Consider the following 14,538-nt stretch of genomic DNA (forward strand, 5'->3'; position numbering starts at 1 on the left):
GCATAGGCAATTAAACAAACTGTGGGTTTCTATATTGTTGGAAGAAGCTCCTACCAGTAGTTTGTTTAAGACCACATAGTACAATAATGAGACAATAAAACTGCCAGAATCCTCAGGAGACTGGGTGTCTCTTGAGAGAGGCTCCCTTAATTATTTCTGCTGACTGCACTGAATTGCTTGAACAAGTTTTCAGTCAGTCAAAAATTATTCATGCTGTTTAAACATTGTGCATTGATTACAAAGATTTACAGTGAGCTCTTAACAACAAAAATGCAGACTATGTTAAAAAAGAAAATTCCAACTGTAGCAAAATAGCAACTACTATATGAACAAAAGAATGAAAACAAAACTGAATTCATCAAGACTTTTCTTAAGATTGGATATTAAGTATACAACTGAAAATATTTTTTTCTACTAGACCAATGATTTTGGCACAATTGTATATGAATTAGTCAGTGAAAGTAGCATACAAATCAGCAACATAATAATTACATCTCTTGAAAGAAAATTATCTTATATACCTGTTAAATTTTTGCCAATAGAAACAGTATCATATCTGAGGTGTTTCAGAATAAGAATTAGTTATATATTAATTAGCATAAATATATCAGGTATACATCTAAGAGCAAAGATACATCCTCGGCGTTACAAGACAAGATAGAAAGACCTGCACATGGATTAGAGAACAAACGAAAGTATACAATATCATCAAGAGAGTAAAAGAATTGAAATGGAAATGGGCTGGTCACATAACAAGAATGACTGATGGCAGATGGACCTAAGGCATTCATAGAATGGATCCCACTTGATAAAAAGCATCTACGAAAGATATCTAAAACAAGATGGATCGACAACATCAACAAGTATTGCAGGCCCAATTGGCAAAAGAAAGCTCAGGACCATATATAAGAAGGCATTATGGATGAATTGTAAAGCAGCTGATTCTCTGCATGCAGAATTTCTATGTGGAATTTTGTCTTAAGATGTCATGGCATCAATGAAAATGGCTCAATGAAAATGGCTCACCTCTTCAATCTTTGCCTGGGCAAATCTTTCCCATGCTTGACTAGAAATACAAACTGGAATGTGCACTATTTCTAAATCCATTATAACATAGCTTAAAGGTCTCTATAGCTAATGTTGTACATTGTTTATATGTGCAGTTATTCAGCATTATGAACAGGTGAAATACATAGGGCTATTTTGCTTTTCTAAAGATTCAAACAAGGGGAAAGCTTCAAAGCCGCTTGATGAAGGAATTGGTCCTATCAGCCAAAACAGGCTGATTTCTCAGACCAGTGCTTCCTAGGATTTTATATTAGGTTTGGCCTTTCAGTTTCCTAATTCAATTTGATTATAGTTGATTATTTTAATGCAAGAAGAGGACTTGGTGACAAATCCCCTTTTCTATATTTTATGTTTGACAAACTCCTCCTTTTTGGGCTCTGCCATACCAAGGATAAAGATATAATAATAGGAGGTTGGACATTGACTTTTAGCCACCAAATATGACCTAAGGTTATTATATACAGTAGCTCAATTCTTTTTGACCAAGAAAGATAATTCACTTATGGGACCCCTAAGGAGCTGTTAACATCACATGCTAACATCCATCACCTCCATTGGGAAACATTTATTTGAAGTACTGTAACTGTTCACATTGCTTGGGTTACTTGCCCTTATGCACCATCCATCAACTAGACTCAGAATGGATTGAGAGCATGCACAGGTGAGTACTGCCATGCTAGATGGTCCAGGACAGTTGCTAGCCTAGCTAGCAATGAGCTAGTATTATTGCTTAAATAATCCATTGTGTTAGAAAATTATGCCCATGAAACCTACTGTAATCAATTCAATGTCTAGGCAAGCCTTTAGTGCTAGGAATTTAATCAGGCTTCAGTCACAGTTAGCAAACCATATAATTTGCAAGACCACTTTCTGACCAAACACCAATTATCACATCAAACTCCTTAAACTATATGGCAAAGCAGCAGGTGGTGATTTTGTCCAGCTGAACTTTTTAGATTTGAAAAGCTAGTGCTTCCTGTTAACTTCCTTCTTTACCCATATCAACCAATCTATCAAGCCCAGGCAGCTGATTTTCACACCCACCAGCCCTTCAGAACTCTCTACCAACCACACAGCTGTCCATCAAGGAAAGTACAGCAGACCCTATTGCCTTTCTAGTCCTGAAACCACTTTCCCTACTATGAAGATGGTCGCCATCGCAATCCCACCATTCCTTGCCATGCTGTATCCTCTATCCAGGCACTATAAATATCATAGACAGAACAGCACACATTCTGCTAGAGAGAAGTTCCCTGAAGATGGGCTTCAGCATGAGTCTGAAAGCTTGGAAGACAAAACCTCTGGTCCTGGAGACCGACCAAGATTGGATCCTGCAATATGATCCTGGGACACATCTATTCACCTTCATTTGTGTATCCTCCCTTCCATCTATTTCCATAGTGGATAAAATCATCAGATGCTTCTCTATTCTGAAGAACTGAACTATTCAATAAGCACTCCATTTTTTAAAAAGAGGACAGGCAATTGTTGATTAGTTAGCCTGGTCAGCACAGTAAATAAAATATAAACTTGGCATCTACACACAAAACTTGCTAATTCAAGAAGAGGTTTTGGCTGTAAAACACACTACCGTTAGGCTAGATTTCTTAATGTTTAATTTACAAAACTTGGCTTAAAAATACTAGAGCCTCCCAGAACCAGTCTTGACTTGAAGGAAGCTCTTGATTTGATTTCTTGAAACAATTATGGAAAAAACAACTGTTATGGTTAGCTTCTATTGCTAATTATAATATATATAAGAACATTTTAATGCAGATTAAATGCAGCATCAATCCCACAGAATTGGATGTCAAGCAATAAATTGCCCTTCCCAATTTATTCAACTTTCACATTAATGGAATTGTCCAGCCCCTTTCCCAATGTGAATTTCATCCCACCTCAGTAAATCATAAACTAATTTCCACAGTTCTCTATGTTGAATTCTCTGTTCTCTCCTGTAACCCATATGGAGTTTGCGGCAGCTGTTGGACTGTAGCTGAATTCAGGAACAGGAAATAAATTACTAAAAAATGAAGATGTTACCATTCACCAAGCAACAGAGCCAGCATATGTGGGAAATCAATACCCATCCCACTGAGCAAGTAAAGATGTGTAAATATGTAGGGATCTATTTGCAGTTGTCCAGTTCCTGAAACAGCAAAGATGAGTGGACACAATCCAAGCTCACAAAGCCCCCAATGCAGTCAGTAGATTTTTCCAGCATCAATAGGAACATATTTTTTCTGGCAACCATTAAAATGTCCAGTGTTAAAATGCCAAGCACCCAATATGGGCATTCTCTGATTATTCACTTTTCAAAATCATCCAGTCTAAATCATCAGAACTGTTCATGGGTGTCACACTTTACTCCAAATGCACTTCTGCAGTTAGAACTTGGATGCCTCTCTACAGTGAATTAGGGTCTCTCATTTGAAATGCTGGCTAGAAACATCCATTAAGGTGAATTTTTAGTGCAGCTTGCTTTGGCAGATAAGCTTACTTCCATTTAGAAAAATACCATAACTGATTATTTGTACTTCAGTAGCTGTTCTCTTCTACTCCTAATAGCATTCAGAATAGCATGACAAAGCCATGCACATAATTAAACAGAGTCCTTGATCTGAATAAACAGAATGACAGAACTACAATTTCATTGTACTGTCTCAAGGACCTCTTTCGTAGTTGTTTCACACTCCCCAATAGCCTCCATAGAATTACTCATAGAAGAAAATTCACATTAGCAAGGTTTAATGATTTACTGTCAGTGCTGATGAAAAGGGGATATAGTAATATCCTTTATGGAGAAGATTTATGCATCTGTTCCAAATCTAAAGTCAAACCACAGACTATGCTTTCACTTCATTGCTTCTCTTACCCATTGTGCACTCTTGTCTGAAATGTTACTTGCTTATTTAATAGCATATAAATTTAATAAATTATAATTGTAGTTATTTTATACTTGCTGACTTCTCCACTGAAATTTCCAAGAATATAATAACCTTTTGCTTGCTTGTCATTGCTATTAGAAGAATTTAGGTTTGACTTTAATGTTTGTTAAAGGTCCTGAACTTCTCTCTCACTCTGTATTGGTGTATACACATATACATACAAACACACATATTCCATTCCATTCCATTCTAAACATCTGTTAGAATATTATCACTAATATTCTCCTTCTTCTTGTGTACTTTTTTGTAAGCGTAGGAATAGGGGCATCAAATAAAGATGATGAATTAATGAATGAAAGCTTTTGTCCCAGACTCTAAAAATTGGTCTCAGCCTTTGCATTAACCTCATATAGGCAAGACCAGAAAATATGATTCTACCTAGATTGATATTGTTCACAGTATATTCACTGCTGATTCATACAGGAAGAAAATGTAAAAGATGGGACACATTGCTGAACCTATAGATAAATTCACTTGCATCTCTGCAAACTTGGATGCAATTTTCTGTTGTTGAGGTTATGTAGGAGTAACACACTATCTAATCATTTTACGAGTAGTGTCTAGCTTGTGCAACCTGAGATTGCATTAAAAAAAACCTATCATGTTATCTTCCTGGTAGACTATGACAATGTTGCTGTGAATGGGGAAGGAGCAGACAATTTTTCCTGCTTTGGGTTGTTTTTGGTACTTACACAGAAAGACTGAAAGATAGGTAGAACTGTTTATCAAGATTCAAGAATTCTTATTAATTTCCTCTTTACTTTATTCAAGCTATTTTTTCAGAATTTTATATTATTTGAGTCAAAAGAGATAAAAAGTGTACTGCTGTAGTCAAAACAATGGAACAACATAAAAGTAATAAAATGTATACAGAATTATTTTGGTTTGAGTGGTGCTGTAGATATTAAATCATTAATACATTTATAAAATTATGTATAGGTTCGTGAGGTTATAAAAGTGATCTGTTTTACAAATACATAATCAGGGCAAATATAATTTTGTTGATTTAACCTTTTTTGCTACTTTATGTTTCATAGGATCTTCAATAAATTGTAGCAGATAGCTTTTGGCTTTCCTTTCAGAACTCCACATAACATGCGGTATAAGTCCATGGACAATGAAGCAACCACAGTTAATATTTTCTATGACTTAAATTCAGTCTGTGAGAAAAGAACTAAAAATATTTGAATGTGATTAGGTTTTAAAATAGGGCAAGGCTAGTGAATAATGAAATATTGATTAACAAGCATTTTCTGCTTCTGGTACAATTATTGGCAGTAGAAATTATTAAAAACATGAGACCTTCTTTTTATTGAAATATTTCAAAGTTGTTTACATGGATAAATTTCATTTGCAATGTTTATTGACTTTTACGTTTTTGAATAAAACAACTATTTAGTTTTAAGGATTTTTCCATAATTACAAAGGTAGAAGCTAAACTATAAAGTGTAAACAATTAAATATCCTAGGAAGAAAAAGTAGGTTCAGGAATAATTTATTCGTATTTCTAGAAATACAGCAAAGATTTTTCAGCATGCATCTAACAGCTATGGAATTTATTGTTCTAGGTTTTGTTCTTTTTTTAAAAAGAGAGAGAACCATTGATTGATACATTAATACATAGGGGTATATATAAATGGTCCAATATTCTCATAAATGTGTGTTTCTTATAATCTTTGACAGCATAGGAAGTTTCAGAAGCATTTGTTCTGCTGAAACTCCAATCCATCAGGGAAAAAAAAAACACCCCAAACAATCGCAGTTTAGACTTACAAGATTAATATCAGCCCTTGAAGGTAGATCAGATGAAGAAAGCAAAACCATGCATGCTAAATTTATTTTTATTATAAAGTTATAGTAACAGAGTCTTGCAAGTCTGAATGTGGATTCCTCCTCTCTCCTTTTATTTTCATGAAAACTAGTAAGGGACATGGCTGAGATGATTTCTTAGCAATAGCACTTAGACTTATATACCACTTCACGGTGCTTTATAGCCCTCTCTAAGCAGTTTACAGAATCAGCATATTGCCCCCCAACAATCTGGGTCTTCATTTTACTGATCTCGGAATGATGGAAGGTTGAGTCTGTCTTGAGCAGGCAAGATTCGAACTGTCGAACTGTTGGCAACCTAACTTTCTTAGGTTACAATTCTGGCCCAGACTCACATTTTTTTTTACCAAGATAATCTGACCTTTATCTTTGTTGTGGTTTTTCCTTCTGTACAAGGTTATTCATTGTTCTCATTACCTAATGAAAATGTATTTTTTTTTCTTTTTAAAGAAAGTGGAGCTTGACATTATGTAGTGTTATTGCCTCAGGCTACAAACCAGGAGACTGTGAGTTATAGTCCTGCCTTGGGCATAAAAGCCCACTGGAAGACCTCGGTCCAGTCCCCTTCTCTCAGCCCTAGGAAAAAGGCAATGGCAAACCACTTCTGGAATCTTATCAAGAAAAGATCCACCAGCAGGCTTCACGCCTAAGGCAGGATTATAACTCATGGCTTCCCAGTTTCTAGCCTGATGCCTTACCCACTACCCCAAACTGACCCTGTGCAAAGCAATACTTTCTACAAAACATGGAAATATAAAATGATACAATCTAAGACTCCTTGTGAATATTTATGCAAAGACAGATAATTGAAAATAAAGAGATACGGATGAAGAGATTTTCAGAAGCATTACTTAAGAAGCCTTCAACACCCATTACTGGCACTGTGATGTACCAAATAATTATTTTGCATTCTAATCTTGGGATGGGAGGCTAAAGGACATTTAGCAAACAAAAGCAAACTAGGGAGGTAATTCAATTAATTATTTTAGGAAAATTTGACATGGCTTATGAGCAATGCATAGAAGTGTTTGAGGCATCTCATGCATGCTGTATAAGCTATAAAATAGTATTTCTTGCCAGAAGCACAACACATCCATTGTTTTCTTCTCTAAGGAATAGGCTTTACCATCCTGTCACAAATCAACACTTGACAGGAAAAAGACATAAATACAAGATACTGGACTGTTGTCTGTCCTAGTATGATTATTGCGATTCAGATTTTAAAAGAGATATCCATTTTAAAGTAATGAAATAATAGGCTGAAAGATTAAACTGACCATCTGGTGCAACTGACTGCTATAGTAAATTAAAGTGTGTAATAATCATGACAGCACTTACTACTAATATTTTGGTACTAAGCAGCAGGAGTAAATCCTCAAATAAACCCTATCATTGATCAAGCACTCTTTCCCAGAGTCACATTTTCACTTTTTTCTTAATGGAAACTCATTAGAGTTTTTGTAGGCAGTTATTATGCTAGACTCAAAGGTATATACTTTATCATAATTTAAAGAACAGCCTACCAGTTCATCTTTCCAAAATTATCAAATTTAGAACTAATTTCCAATATTTTATTCATGAAGATAAATAAGTTCCAAAATTCTGAAAAATAAAATTGTAGTAAGAATATTTAAATGTATACATGCTTAATTCATAAACAATGTACAGTACATATGTAATATGTAAATGGTAAAGCAAGTGTGTTAATGTTGGTGGTAAATACTCCAAAAATTTATCAAGAAATGATTTGATTGTGTTTTTTAATTGTTAAATCTTTAATTGTTAGTGAGATGGTTGCAGTGGTGGGATTCAGCCAGTTCGCATCACTTCGGCAGAACCAGTAGCTAATTTTTTGTTGCCCAGGCCCAGAATGGACTTCCGGAAGCGGCATCCACACAGAGAACCGGTTGTTCGCATATTTGAATCCCACCACTGGATGGTTGGCTATATAAATATGATAGATGATAGACAGACAGACAGACAGACAGACAGACAGACAGACAGACAGACAGACAGACAGACAGACAGACAGATGAAATAAGGGAAAAACTATGTTTTTCTCTGTAGTCTCTTGTTAGCGTTTTGACATATTTTGAAAAATTGTATATAGTCATAGATCACCTGAGGGGGGAAAATCCCACAATTTTAAATTAATACCACTAATTCTGGAGATCAAGGGAAAAATAACCAACACCCAGTGTGAATCAAATGTGGTAATGACATACAATTTTCATCCCACTCAAATTCTCCTTTTGCTCTAAATGCAAAAACAACTATTACTGCCGTTTAAGTATTAGCATAACTACTGGGCATTTAAATTACATATTTCAATCTTAAATTATACATTGGAAGCAGTCCAGTAAAAGGGGTAAACTAGTAGTAAGGTACCTCAAACTCTAAGTAATTTCAATACATTGAATTATAAACATAACCAATAAATATATTGGGGTATTTTGTTACTTTTAAACCCTAAATAAAATTCTTCAAAGTATACAAACTGACTACAGTAAAACATCTAACATCTGTCTACATTTGTATGGAAATATAACCCCTGCATAGAATGCTGATGCTTTGCCCAGCCTTCAAAATATCATATCTTTAATATTAAAGTACAAACAAAAGCTGCAAATGCAAGCTGTCAAATTCTATGGACTCCACTGGTTCATATATTTTAAATAGCAAGAGCTACATGCTTGGACACATTTTGATGGGAACAAATAAAAGCTGTTGGGTTATGCTGTGGAGACCAATACCAGTGTCAGATTTAGATGCAATCAAAGAAGAAGGTCCTCTGGAGAAGGTCATTTGATTTCGTGAAATTAAAGCCCTTAGGTGCCTTTTAAAATGCTACTTTGAACTGGTAAAGTGACAGCTTTTATGCACTGTAGTTTGCATAAAGTAATTGGTTTAAAATCTTAAATCATATTCTAGCACCACCATAGCCATGATGCCTCAATAGTTAAACAAAATGATGTTAAAATCTGATATTTCAATAAAAGCTTCATACGTATTTATCTGCAAATCTGCAAGAGTCATTATTTATAGCTGAATTTGTTAGCTTATAGCTTCATGAAAGCATCCCTGCAGCTCTAAAAATGGTAGCTCTTAACACTAATGTTTAGATATTTATCACAAATCATGCCTCAAATCTACATTCTACTGCTTAACAAACTGTTGAAAAATCATTGGTGGTCAGGAAAGAGAGAATAAAGAAAGAAATATCTTAAAGCATTAACTGGCAAAGTCAAAATCCACAGATTATAAAACTGTGTTGATTTTTGATTGCAAGAGAAAGGTATGAGCCTGTATCATACAATATATAGAATTATATTCTTATAGGTGGTGTTGGTTGTTGTAAAAATAAAACAATTTATGTTGGTTTTATGTATTTATTTTTTTTAAAAAAAACATAATATGGCTGCTCGATTAAAAAAAAACAACACTAGGTGGCTAATAGCCAACACAGGCTCATAATTAAAAAACAGTGGTTGAGGCACCTGCATAACTATCTCTCAACATAAAAATTCCTGTAATATCCTGGCCCTAATTCCCTTCTCAACACAACAGCCATCATGTGGCTCCTATAGAAGTCACAACTTAAAGTAAATGAAGAAAAGCCTAGATACAGTATTTGTATTGTTTATGTACCCCTTATATAGGCACACAAACATGCACATGTATCTATATCTCATATTTGTTCAGGAACTCAAGGCACTTACATAGTGCTCTAATCTCCTACACTGACAACAACCCTGTGAGGTAGATTGGACTGAAAGTCACCAAGCCAGCTCCTGTGGTTGCAAATGAAGTAGAAATTTGATCTCTCTGATGTCAGTAAAATAGATTAGTTACTATACCTTAGTCCTTGCCCATTCTGTTTCATTTTTCAACTGCTTCCTACTCTGAAACTGAGCCTAGACCAGCATTTGCTTTGCCTGCCAGAGATCAGGTAGATCAGTCCTACCCTAGCTCTAACCCGTCACATGAACCAATAAGCCAACTACAAGAGCCATAATGCTAAATATATGTTGTATGGAATGTTCAGCAAATACAGCTTGAGCATGCATATACAATAATGGAGAAACACCCCACCACCACCGCTAACACCAAATTGCTTTACAACAGATAAACAAAGATTACCAGAAAAAGGAATATGGCTATCCTTAATGGTATGAAAACATTATCCATGCTTTCTCTGAAAGACAACATAGCTTTGATCTTTGCCAAAGCTCTATTTGTTATCCTAGGTGTAAAAGGTACTTGTGAAAGAGGGGAAAGAGATAAAGAATCAGTGTCACATAACCCTAAATCTACTGCCTTCTTTCAAGGCATACATGGTATAATTGTCAAGGTTCCAACAAATGAACCCAAACATATCAGAACCTGTGGAGATGACCTTGGTTCCCATGGGATCATTCTGTGTTATGCCTGGCAATACCTTCATTGTCTTTCCCCCCTCCCCAATTTGTGTTGCAACCGAGAATGACCGAAAATGGCTTCAGCCAAGTTCGTTTGAAAAGTTGACAGTCGGGCTCCCCTAGAGAGAAAGAAGTACCTGGAAGATAACAAGCATAGGTACACAATAGTATCTTGTTAATCTCCTGCTCTATCACTTGGAGGATCTCTAGGTTTTTGGGTATGTTTATCATGAAATTTCTGAACCAATCTATCTGCCTTTACATCTTTACTATTTACCCATGTAGTTTCTGATAAAGGATAGTGTTTATCAGAATTAGATATTATAATTTTCCTTTGTACAGTCTAGAGCAGTGTTTTTGAACCTTGACAATTTTAAGGCATGTGGACTTCAACTCCCAGAATTCCACAGCTTGAGAGATAAACTTTCCCTCCTACATGAAATGTCTTTTTGGGGGGATCGCCTTTTATCAGCTTGCTCTTTCTGAATTTTTGTGGCTTTGGCTAATGCATTGAGCAAGTGCTCTGCAGTGAGTCTATTCATTCTGTCAATATTATTGAGGAAGGGGGCTCTTGGGGATATTCAGGCATGGGAACGAATTCCCTGCCAGTGGCTATCTTGAAGGGAATAAGCACAGCATTGTTGTATGCCACCTCAGTGAAGGGCAGAAGTTCTGCCCAGTTAGTTTTCTGAGAATGATTGAAAATGGCTTCAGCCAGGTTCATTTCAAAAGTTGAAAATAACCAATTAATCACTAATAGGCCCAAACTACAGTAACAGTGCAACAAAATTCCTTTCTTAAAGCTTCTACCAGAAAAGTAAATTAAACACATATATGTAATATAATACCAATGTAAATAAGTACAAACTACTTAATTAATTCACTGTGAATTCTTATTACAAATTTCTACACATACCCTAACAAAATGTCTTACACTTTCCCACAAGACATGCTAATTAGGGAATGAGGGACCCACTCTAGTAGGCAAACACAATAATAAAAGAAGATTGAAGTTCCTTTTGTTGTTTCTTTTTCCCCTCATAAGAAAACGGTCTTGTGTCAAATTATGTATGCTATAGAGCTTTAGTAGAATAAAAAACCAGTAACATCTGCCATTCAAAAGAAAAAAAAAGAAAAACATAATGAAGTAGACAGTGATGGGAAGGATGGAAATCCCAGTTACAAAGTAGGAGAAATAAGAAACATACCCAAGACCCATAAAGGACTCAAATGCCTATACACTAACGCTCAAAGTTTAGCGAACAATCAGGGTGAACTTGAAGTATTAGTACACGAAGGCAGATATGATAAAGTTGCCATTACTAAAACTTGGTGGGATGAAACTCATGAGTGGAATGTACTGATGGAAGGATACAAATTATTCAAAAGAAACAGACCTAACAAAAAAGGAGGTGGAGTTGCATTATATATAAAAGAACACTACATCTTTACAAAAAATACTATAAAATCAAAGATGAAAATCTCCTAGAATCCACATGGGTCAATATAAAAGGAAAAAAAATGACATTGCTATAGGTGTATATTACAGACCACCCAACCAAGCAGAAGAAATAGATAAGCTCTTTGCTAATCACTTAACAAATATATGTAGGAAACATACCACAGTAGTAATGGGAAACTTTAACTACCTTAATATCAACTGGGAGACAAACTCTGCAGCAAGTGGGAGATTGAACAGATTCCTAATCAACTTAGCTGAGAACTTTGTCATCCAAAAGGTAGAGGAGGGAACCAGAGGAAAAGCTATACTGGACCTTACTAATAGAGAAGAAGTGAGAATAGAATAGAATAGAATAGAATAGAATAGAATAGAATAGAATAGAATAGAATAGAATAGAATAGAATAGAATAGCAGAGTTGGAAGGGACCTTGGAGGTCTTCTAGTCCAACCTCCTGCTCAGGCAGGAAACCCTATACCATTTTGGACAAATGGCTGTCCAATCTCTTCTTAAAAACTTCCAGTGTTGGAGCACTCACAATTTCTGAAGGCAGGCTGTTCCATTAGTTAATTGTTCTAACCATCAGGAAATTTCTCCTTAGTTCTAGGTTGCTTCTCTCCTTGATTAGTTTCCATCCATTGCTTCTTGTCCTGCCCTCAGGTGCTTTGCAGAAAAGCTTGATTCCCTCTTCTTTGTGGCAACCCTGAGATATTGGAACTCTGTTATCATGTCACCCCAGTCCTTCTTTTCATTAAACTAAACGTACCCAATTCCAGCAACTGTTCTCTGTATGTTTTAGCCTCCAGTCCCCTAATCATCTTTGTTGCTTTTCTCTGCAGTTTTTCTAGAGTCTCAATGTATTTTTACATCATGGTGACCAAAACTGGATGCAATATTCCAAGTATAAATATTCCAAGTATGGCCTTACCAAGGCGTTATACAATGGTATTAACACTTCATGTGATTTTGATTTTATCCCTCTGTTAATGCAGCCTAGAACTGTGTTGGCTTTTTTGGCAGCTGCAGCACACTGCTGGCTCATATTTAAGTGATTGTCCACTAGGACTCCAAGGTCTGTCTCACAGTTACTACTATTGAGGTACCACCTATACTGTATCTGTGCATTTGATTTTTCTTGCCTAAATGTAGAGGGAGTTGAAGGTGCCGGAATTTTGGGCAAGAATGAACACATCATATTGGAATTCAATATAATGCAAACACAAGCAATAGGGTATAATCCAACCAGTGTCTTAAAGTTTAAAAGAGCTGATTTTAACAAACTCAGAGAGAGCCTAAGAAAAATTCTTTGGATAAAAATCCTAAAGGGGAAAACAATTCAAGAAGCATGGAAATGCTGAAAAATATGATCTTTTATTTTTTTTCCAAGTATAAATTTTTATTATTTTCATCATAAAAAAGAAACACATCTCAAGTACATCACAATGCTATAATAAAAACCCCACCCCCCACCCCCCACCCCCCGGACTTCCCAAACCTAATCCCAGGATACTATTCAAATAAAAGTAAACTAGTATTAATATCCCTAACTCCACAAAATATTATTCTACATAAGTAGGTGAAATATATATATATGAAAAAAAGAACAGGTTAACTAAAAACCTAAGTTATATTCCACCATTCTATGCTTTTTTTGAATATAANAGACGCCATAAAATCTTTAGCTTTGTTGATCGAGTTGAGTCTGTAGCGTTTGCCAGCTAGTGTTACAATTATGCCCACCGGTATGTCCCATCTAAAGTTTATTTGTCTATTCTTCAACTCCTGTGCCAGAAAAGCATAGTCTCTGCGCGCTCTAAGTATTTTCGCTGGAATTTCTTTTAAAAGAATAATATCTTGATTTAAAATCTTGAATCTCTGTTGGTAAAAGAGCTGCATTATTTCATTACGTCTCGACTTTCTTGTAGAATAAATCACTATATCTCTAGGTAAATTATTTTGTCTTGCAAACCAAGAATTCACCCTAAAAACACGCTCTATTTCCAGATAAATTTCTTGACCACAAGACAAGGCATCCCCAAGTGCATCTGCAATTACTTGTCTTAAGTTCTCCTTTGGAGCCTCAGCCAATCCACGAATCCGAATTGCAAACTCCATATCACGAAATTGAGCAATCAGCACATCACTCTTGACATTTTCCAGACTCTCCTCTACAAGCTCAAGTCTATGGTCACTTACTTCTGCTTTTTGCTCATTCTCTTCCACCCTTTCTGCTACTGCGTCCACATAGTCAGCCAAACCTTTAAAAGCAGTTGCCACATTCACACAATAATCCTCCTGCTTCTGTGCTAAGTCTTGCTGTTGTTGTGATAAATCCAATTGTTGCTGCGATAATTGATCAAATCTATTTTGCATTTTAACATCCATCTCTTGAAACATCTCAGTCATTTGTTTAATAGTTGCAGCCATCAAATCCTGCAGCTCTCTGCCAGAGGGCGGTGAGGACGAAGAAGATGGAGGGTGTGACGGGTGGGAAGTTTTTGAAGTTTGCTGCGGTGTCTGGGTCATCGGAGATGTATATTTTACAATCGAAGGCACAGTTTTTTTCGAAGCCATATTTGCAGTAAAGTCCGATTTGTTAAAAAGTCTTATAGGCAATTCAGCCAAAGCAGATAATACACCAGTTAAAAGTAGCAAAAGTTCAGACCGGAAATCACTTTCACTTCTTGCTGAAAAGTATCAAGCCATCGCCATTTTAAGTTCACTTTCCCTCAATCCACCTCAAAGATAGGGAAGAACGTATTATCCAAGTTAGAGTATAGTCCAAAAGTAAAAAGCAAACTTCCAGGGTCGGTT

Source organism: Protobothrops mucrosquamatus, unplaced genomic scaffold (assembly GCF_001527695.2).
Source record: "Protobothrops mucrosquamatus isolate PMUCROS unplaced genomic scaffold, P.Mucros_1.0 scaffold34, whole genome shotgun sequence".
Taxonomy (NCBI): domain Eukaryota; kingdom Metazoa; phylum Chordata; class Lepidosauria; order Squamata; family Viperidae; genus Protobothrops; species Protobothrops mucrosquamatus.